The sequence below is a fragment of the Capricornis sumatraensis genome, chromosome 5, assembly GCF_032405125.1.
Source record: "Capricornis sumatraensis isolate serow.1 chromosome 5, serow.2, whole genome shotgun sequence".
Taxonomy (NCBI): domain Eukaryota; kingdom Metazoa; phylum Chordata; class Mammalia; order Artiodactyla; family Bovidae; genus Capricornis; species Capricornis sumatraensis.
The window spans coordinates 119,776,982-119,784,872 of NC_091073.1; positions in this window are offsets into that span (position 1 = coordinate 119,776,982).

A 7,891-nucleotide genomic window follows, 5' to 3' on the forward strand; every position below is an offset into this window, starting at 1 on the left:
TGGGTCTCCCACATTGGAGGCAGACGCTTTAACCTCTGAGCCACCAGAGAAGCCCCAGATTATCTGTTAGTTTATCATTTTATTTTTTAATGCATGCTGGTTGTACTGGGTTTTATTTTGGTGTCTTCTCTCTTTGGTTTCTCTGTATTTGTCACAACGGCTTCTGATCCTTTTTTTCCCCGTTTTTTCCTAGTCCAAACTCATTCGTTATATGTATGGCCAGGACAGCATAACTTATTATTATTTTTGAACTTAGTTGTGCCCAAGTATGAAACACATATCATTGTATTAGAAATTGTTTTCTTGTTATATCTCTAATAAAGTAAAAATTATATTTATTTTTTTGAATTATGTAAATAGGAAATGGCACCCTACTCCAGTATTTCTATTCGTGGACAGAGGAGCCTGGCAGGCTGCAGTCCATGGGGTCTCAAAGGGTCAGACACAACTGAGCGCACACACATGTGTCTTATATTGTCTATAAACTGCTCTACGAGGACAGAGGATCGGGCCTTGGAAATATCGAATGCCCTGGGTCCAGTAGTGAATCATCACCCAGCTTTTCTACAAAAGTCACAACCTGAAGCCATGCTGATTCTAGAAACATAAAGAAAACTGTGTGTGTTTGTTCACAACATGTATTTCTGGACCTGATAAATGGGCTTTTCTAAGGGGTAGAAAGAAAATTTCTGTGTAAGCATACTTACACGTCACAACTGACTTTTCCTGCTCCACTCTGCATCTTTATAGGCTGGTCTGCTCTGTTTTGTGTGATATAAATTAAAGCAGTGCAGATGGCAGGGATACTAGAAACATATAGCTATCAGGGCAGCTGGCCACGCACCCATCAGGAAGGGCTCCACCACACAGGACAGCTGGCTCCCTGCTGCGCCAGGCGGGCCTTGCACTTGCTTGGTGGTGGGGAGGTTTACCGGGGCACGGATGAGGTCAGGGGGTGGCGGGGATGGCCAGGTGCTTTGGGAACTTGGTGCTGTGGATATTTATCATCTGGTGTCTTAGACTGTCCAGGCTGCTATCAAGCCACAGACTGTGGGGCTTGAACAATGGACACCTACGTCTCACTGTCTGGAGGCTGGGAATCCAAGATCCAGGTGCTGGCAGATTGGGTGTCTGGCGAGGGCTCTCTTCCTGGTAGGCAGATGCTGTTTTCTTGGAAAGAGAGTGCTGAGGTCTCTCCATCCCTTTTTAAGATCATGAACCCCATTCCTGAGGGCTCCAGACTCATGAGCTAATCACTTCCAAAGTCCCAAATTTTAAGCACCATCACATTGGGGATTAGTCTCCATACATGGACTGGGGCAGGGGGACACAAACATTGAGTCCATAACATTTGCTGGGAACCATTTCAATATTTTATCAACAGGTACATCACCCTTATGGCAGAATGTGAAGAACTAAAGAGCCTCTTGATGAAATTGAAAGAGCAGAGTGAAAATTTTGGCTTAAAGCTCAACATTCAGAAAACTAAGATCATGGCACCCGGTCCCATCACTTCATGGCAAATAGATGGGAAACAATGGAAACAGTGGCTAACTTTATTTTTCTGGGCTCCAAAATCACTGCAGATGGTGATTGCAGCTGTGAAATTAAAAGACATTTGCTCCTTGGAAGGAAAGTTATGACCAACCTAGATAGCATATTCAAAAGCAGAGACATTACTTTGTCAACAAAGGTCCGTCTAGTCAAGGCTATGGTTTTTTCCAGTGGTCATGTATGGATGTGAGAGTTGGACTATAAAGAAAGCTAGCACCGAAGAATTGATGCTTTTGAACTGTGGTGTTGGAGAAGACTCTTGAGAGTCCCTTGGACTGCAAGGAGATCCAACCAGTTCATTCTGAAGGAGATCAGTCCTGGGTGTTTATTGGAAGGACTGATGTTGAAGCTGAAACCCAATACTTTGGCCACCTGATGCAGACAGCTGACTCATTGGAAAAGACCCTGATGCTGGGAAGGACTGGGGGCAGGAGGAGAAGGGGATGATGGAGGATAAGATGATTGGAAGGCATCGCCGACTCAATGGACATGGGTTTGGGTGGACTCCGGGAGTTGGTGATGGGCAGGGAGGCCTGGCATGCTGCGGTTCATGGGGTGGCAAAGAGTCGGACATGACTGAGCGACTGGACTGAACTGGACTTCTGTGCAGGTGCTCTGCTGCTCAGTTGCTCAGTGTCTGACTCTTTGCGACTCACAGACTCCAGCTTGCCAGGCTTCCCTTTCCTTCACCATCTCCTGGAGTTTGCTCAAACTCATGTCCATTGAGTCAGTGATGCCATCCAACCATCTCATCCTCTCTTGCCCCCTTCTTTTCCTACTTTCAACGTTTCCCAACATCAGGGCCTTTTCCAATGAATCAGTTCTTTGCATCAGGTGGCCAAAGTATTGAAGCTTCAGCTTCAGCATCAATCCTTCCAATGCATATTCTGGTTGATTTCCTTTAGGATTGACTGGTTTGATCTCCTTGCAGTTCAAAGGGCTCTCAAGAGTCTTCTCCAGCACTACACTTGGAAAGTATCAAGCGCTTATGGGCTGAATACAGCCCTAAGCCTGGCTTCTAGCCCTGGATCTAGGACTGAGCTCTCAGGGAGGGGTACGGGCTTAGGCGTGGCTGTGGCCCTGGATTTCAGGTGCTTGCTCCCCACTAGGCCGTTCCCAGTGGGCACTGCTGATGCCCAGGTGTCCCTGAACCATCCATGCCATCTGGCTTGGCTCTTGTCCTACGGCACTGCCATGCCTTCAGAGACTTGAATCGCTGTCGAGAGCTGATTTATGGTTTTATTAAAATGTGATTAAGAGGGGGCCGATGATGATGAATCATTCCCACCACTTGCCATCTAAACCCATAGAGCAGCTGCCAACCACGTGTGAAGGACACAAGGCGCAGTGCTGGATCAGCCTGGCAGCAGGGCCCTAGAGGACTCCCTGAGGGCAGCAAGCTCTGCCCTCTGGGGCTTGGCTCTCCGTCCAGCCATGACCTTCAAGTGTCAGCCTTTGAGCTTCCGTGTACATCGGTTACATCATTTACGGGAAGCTACTGGGATGTCACGCTAATCATTCATGATTCTTTTCCTTTTATAAAAACATAATTTAAAAAACCCAAGCAGCTCAAGATAGCAAATGGTAGACATTTTTAAAAGGAGTATTTGCTTAGATAAATATCCAAAGATATCTATTTCTTGGGCTCAGCTTGGTGCCTTTCTTTCTTTCTTTTTTTTTAAATTACAGTGAAGTATAGTTGATTTACAATGTTGTTAATCTCTGCCTTACAGCAACATGACTCCTTATACAACTATATACAATCTTTTTCGTATTCCTTTCCATTATGGGTTATCCCTGAATATTGAATATAGCTCCGTGTGTTATACAGTAGGACCTGTTCATCCATTCTCTATCTAATAGTTTGCATTTGTTAATCCCGAGCTCCCACTCCGTCCCTCCCCCAGTCTGGTGCCTTCCTCGCTGCGTGTGAGTGTTCACCAGCTGACTCTGAATGTAGCCTGTGTTCTCTGCCGTGATCTTGGCATCACCGTGGCTGTCATTAGAACTGGGACAGGAGCTGCAGAGATGGGGCTATGGGAAAAACAAGCCAAACCTTCCTGCGGATGAGAAGGGAACATGTGGTTCCCTGGACATGGTTGGCCTGGCCATTCCTTGTCTGTCCCCAGGTGTCAGGCTCCTTACTTTGGTGAATCCTCATATGTCCCATATTCCACTTCAACCTCAGGCCCCAGGGAGCAGCTTTAAAATGTTTCATCCCTTTTAGTCTCCTCCTGTAACATCCCAACCTTCTTCTGGATTTTTTCCAGTGTGTAAACTGCACAATCTTGAGTGTACGGTTGTGTATAATTAAGTACTTTTATGGACTTCCCAAGTGGCCCTAGAGATAAAGAACCTGCCTGCCACTGCAGGAAACCTAGGAAGTGTGGGTTCGAGCCCTGGGTCGGGAGGATCCCCTGCAGGAGGGCATGGCCCCCCACTCCAGTGTCCTTGCCTGGAGAATGCCAGGGACAGAGGAGCCTGGCGGGCTACAGTCCACGGGGTCACAGAGAGTCGGGCACAGTTGAAGTGACTGAGCGCACGCGCACCAGTGCACTCACATTGCTGCGCAGCCATCACCACGCCCATCTCCAGAGCTTTTCCACCCTCCCAAACGGAACTTCCGTCTCTGCTAACACTGACTCCCCGTTTCCCTCTGTTCTACTTTCTCATCACCAATATGCTTATTTCTGGGACCTCATATGAGTGGTGGAGAAGGCAATGGCAACCCACTCCAGTACTCTTGCCTGAAAAACCCCATGGATGGAGGAGCCTGGTGGGCTGCAGTCCATGGGGTCGTGAAGAGTTGGACATGACTGAGAGACTTTGCTTTCACTTTTCACTTTCATGCATTGGAGAAGGAAATGGCAACCCACTCCAGTGTTCTTGCCTGGAGAATCGCAGGGACGGGGGAGCCCGGTGGGCTGCCATCTATGGGGTCGCACAGAGTCAGACATGACTGAAGCGACTTACCAGCAGCAGCAGCATATGAGTAGAATCACTGGATTTGTCTTTTTACATCTGGCTTATTTCATTTAGGATATTAACCTTACATGGAAAAACTGGTTCAAAACTGGGAAAGGACATGTGTTGTCATCTATTTATTTAACTTACATGCAGAATATTTCTTGTGAAATACCGGGCTGGATGAATCACAAGCTGGGAAAACAGATTTTTGGGAGAAATATGAACAACCTCAGATATGCAGATGATACCACTCTAATGGCAGAAAGTGAAGAGGAACTAAAGAGTCTCTTGATGAGGATGAATGAAGAGAGTAAAAAAATGGCTTAAAACTCAACATTCACAAAGTTAAGATCATGGCACCCAATCCCATCACTTCATGGCAAAGAGATGGGGAAAAAGTGGAAATAGTGACAGATTTTATTCTCTTGCTCTCCAAAATCACTGTGGACAGTGGCTGCAGCCATGAAACTGCAAGATCTTGCTCCTTGGAAGGAAAGCTGTAGCAAACTAGACAGTGTATTAAAAAGCAGAGACATCACTTTGCCTACAAAGGTCTGTATAGTTAAAGCTACGGTTTTTCCAGGAGTCATGGATGGATGTGAGAGTTGGACTGTGAAGAAAGCTGAGCACCGAAGAATTGATGCTTTTGAACTGTGGTGTTGGAGAAGACTCTTGAGAGTCTCTGGACTGCAAGGAGATTCAACCAGTCCATCCTAAAGGAGACCAGTCCTGGGTGTTCATTGGAAGGACTGATGCTGAGGCTGAAACTCCAATACTTTGGCCACGTGATGCGGAGAGCTGACTCATTTGAAAAGATCATGGTGCTGGGAAAGATTGAGGGCAGGAGGAGAAGGGGACGGCAGAGGATGAGATGGCTGGATGGCATCACTGACTCAATGACATGGGTTTGGGTGGACTCCAGGAGTTGTGATGGATAGGGAGGCCTGGCGTGCTGTGGTTCATGGGGTCGCAAAGAGTCGGACATGACTGAGTGACTGAACTGATTGACTGAGGGAGTGTGTATGTTTGTGTGTAAATGAGTGAGTGTATCTGTGTTGAGGGGAGAAGAATGGATGGGGAAAGCTTATTTGGAGAGGTGGTGAGTCTAGGAATAACTGGAGAGGGAGGCTGTGACCCCTTTCCTGCCCACTAACAGGGGGCAGGACAGGAAGTGTTCCTCTGAAGCTTCAGCTAGGACCCTGTTCTCTTTCTCCCACCTTCTGCCTGCCTCAGTTCAGTTCAGTTCAGTTCAGTCACTCAGTCGTGTCCGACTCTTTGTGACCCCATGAATCGCAGCACACCAGGCCTCCCTGTCCATCACCAACTCCCGGAGTTCACTCAGACTCATGTCCATCGAGTCAGTGATGCCATCCAGCCATCTCATCCTCTGTCATCCCCTTCTCCTCCTGCCCCCAATGCCTCCCAGCATCAGAGTCTTTTCCAATGAGTCAACTCATCGCATGAGGTGGCCAAAGTACTGGAGTTTCAGCTTTAACATCATTCCTTCCAAAGAAATCCCAGGGCTGATCTTCAGAATGGACTGGTTGGATCTCCTTGCAGTCCAAGGGACTCTCAAGAGTCTTCTCCAACACCACAGTTCAAAAGCATCTATTCTTCGGTGCTCAGCCTTCTTCACAGCCTGATTAAAATCCTTGGATCAATTTCCTGTTATCTTTCATTTTTCTTGTTCCCTGCCCTGACCAGAACAGAAGGGAAAGGGACTGTAAATACTGACAGTTCATGCTGGATATTATGGGAAAAGGAACTCCATGCTGAAACATTTCTCTGTGCAGCTGCTTGAAATTCTAGCCACTGATTTCCTTGGCCAACTTCAGTGACAGGGCTCCACAGGGCTGTTGGAACTTGGGGTAGATTATGGGACATCCTAAAATAGTGTTTCCAACTTGCAGGCAGAGGAGTTATTGTGTGGGATCGAAACATTGTCTAGTTTGAATGATTGTCTTGCCCATATTTACCCAAATTAAAACAAAAAACCTGCCCGAGGGTGCATGGTGATCAGTAAACTATCTAAGATGTTTATTGACTCCATAGCTGACACTTGGAACAACTAACCAAGAGCAAGTAATCCCGTGCCCCGGTCAAGGGTTCAGGTGGGTAGCAGTTACATCATTTTCAGCTACTGTGTGGACATCTGTGCAGTTTCCCTGGTAGCGTCTGCAGGAGGAAGTGGGGATCAGCTTCCTCTAGCATGTCGTTAGTGGTTTCTTGGGATTCCTTATGCAGGTCAGGAAGCAACAGTTAGAACTGGACATGGAACAACAGACTGGTTCCAAATAGGAAAAGGAGTACATCAAGGCTGTATATTGTCACTCTGCTTATTTAACTTATATGCAGAGTACATCATGAGAAATGCTGAACTGGCAAAAACACAAGCTGGAATCAAGATTGCCGGGAGAAATATCAAGAACCTCAGATATGCAGATGATACCACCCTTATGGCAGAAAATGAAAAGGAACTAAAAAGCTTTTTGATGAAAGTGAAGGAGGAGAGTGAAAAAGTTGGCTTAAAGCTCAACATTCAGAAAATGAAGATCATGGCATCTGGTCCCATCACTTCACGGGAAATAGATGGGGAAACAGTGGAAACAGTGTGAGACTTTATTTTTTTGGGCTCCAAAATCACTGCAGATGGTGACTGCAGCCATGAAATTAAAAGACGCTTACTCCTTGGAAGAAAAGTGATGACCAACCTAGACAGCGTATTCAAAAGCAGAGACATTACTTTGCCGACTAAGGTCTGTCTAGTCAAGGCTCTGGTTTTTCCTGTGGTCATGTATGGATGTGAGAGTTGGACTGTGAAGAAGGCTGAGCACCGAAGAATTGATGCTTTTGAACTGTGTTGTTGGAGAAGACTCTTGAGAGTCCCTTGGACTGCAAGGAGATCCAACCAGTCCATTCTCAAGGAGATCAGCCTTGGGATTTCTTTGGAAGGACTGATGCTAAAGCTGAAACTCCAGTACTTTGGCCACCTCATGTGAAGAGTTGACTCATTGGAAAAGACTCTGATGCTGGGAGGCATTGGGGGCAGGAGGAGAAGGGGATGACAGAGGATGAGATGTCTGGATGGCATCACTGACTCGATGGACATGAGTCTGAGTGAACTCCAGGAGTTGGTGATGGACAGGGAGGCCTGGGGGTCGCAAAGAGTCAGACACGACTGATGGACTGAACTGAACTGGGATTCCCTTCGGTTGGTTCTGAGGGAAAGGTTTAGATAGAGTTGAGAACGAGGGTGTGACCATAACTCACTCTCAGCACCAGAGTGGAGATAGCCACTCGGGGTGGACACTCTCTGTTCTCTAAGGGAGCCCAGGCTGCAGCTCCCATGTGTCACAGTGAGTTTGCACCC